This window comes from Schistocerca cancellata, chromosome 4, assembly GCF_023864275.1.
Source record: "Schistocerca cancellata isolate TAMUIC-IGC-003103 chromosome 4, iqSchCanc2.1, whole genome shotgun sequence".
Lineage (NCBI taxonomy): Eukaryota > Metazoa > Arthropoda > Insecta > Orthoptera > Acrididae > Schistocerca > Schistocerca cancellata.
Window position 1 is genome coordinate 446,242,827 of NC_064629.1, and position 1,216 is coordinate 446,244,042.

Here is a 1,216-nt window from a genome sequence, read left to right on the forward strand (position 1 = left end):
AGTAGCGCTGCCTCAAGGCAAACACGCTGTTTCTAAGTGTAATTCTTGTCTCATTGTTTTGAACTATTAACTTAAGTTTATATCTCTTAATGAGTAGATAATGACAAAATTTTAAATTTCTAAATTAGGTCAATAATTATGCGAAATACTGCAAAAAATTGTTCAAATGGCTCTAAGCACTATGGGACTTAACATATAAGGTCATCAGTCCCCTAGACGTAGAACTACTTAAACCTAACTAACCTAAGGACATGATACCCATCCATGCTCGAGGCAGGATTCGAACCTGCGACCGTAGCAGCAGCGCGGTTCCGGACTGAAGCGCCTAGAACCGCTCTGCCATTGAGGCCATCGAAATATTGAAAAAGAAATTTTTGTTGCCTCTGGAATCCGTTAGCCAACGGCCTTGCCGCCGTGGTAACACCGGTTCCCGTCAGATCACCGAAGTTAAGCGCTGTTGGGCTGGACTAGCACTTGGATGGGTGACCATCCGGTCTGCCGAGCGCTGTTGGCAAGCGGGGTGCAATCATCCCTTGTGAGGCAAACTGAGGAGTTACTTGACTGAGAAGTAGCGGCTCCGGTCTCGTAAATTGACATACGGCCAGGAGAGTGGTGTGCTGACCACATGCAACTCCAAATCCACATCCAGCGACGCCTGCAGGCTGACTATGACACGGCGGCAGGTCAGAGCCGTTGGGCCTTCCAAGACCTTTTCGGATGGAGTTTTTTTCTGGAAGCCGTTAGATAGGCAACCTGCAACTGGAATAACGTTCTGTGTTCTAGGTTCCGTTGCAGTAATACACGAGGGCGTGCTGAAATTCCGAATGTTTTTTTAGGTGAAAACTCTTATAGCTTTTTGAACAATACAAGCGTTATTAACATTCTGCATCTTTATTCTTCACATCTACATATTTGCAGCCATGTCCGCCTGCTTAGCTGGATGGTAATGTGCTCGCCTCACATGCAAGCGGTCCCGGGATCGATTCCCGGCCGGGTTGGAGATTTTCTCCGCTCGGGAACTGGGCGTTGTGTTCTCCTTCAGCATGACAATGCCAGACGACTCACGAGCGCTGGGACAGCTGCAACGATTCGACCTCTTGGTTGCACTCTGATCGATCATCCTTCATACAGTCCCGACTTGGCCCCATCCGATTTTCATCTGTTTCCAGAACTTAAAGAACATCTTCGAGGAAATCACTTTGATAATGATGAAGCG

The 1,216-nt window shown here is 47.5% G+C and overlaps 1 pseudogene; it reads left to right on the forward strand.

Annotated features, from left to right (window-relative positions):
* The first annotated feature begins 396 nt into the window (after window positions 1-396).
* Window positions 397-514, forward strand: LOC126185508 (5S ribosomal RNA; annotated as a pseudogene).
* Window positions 515-1,216: the final 702 nt, after the last annotated feature.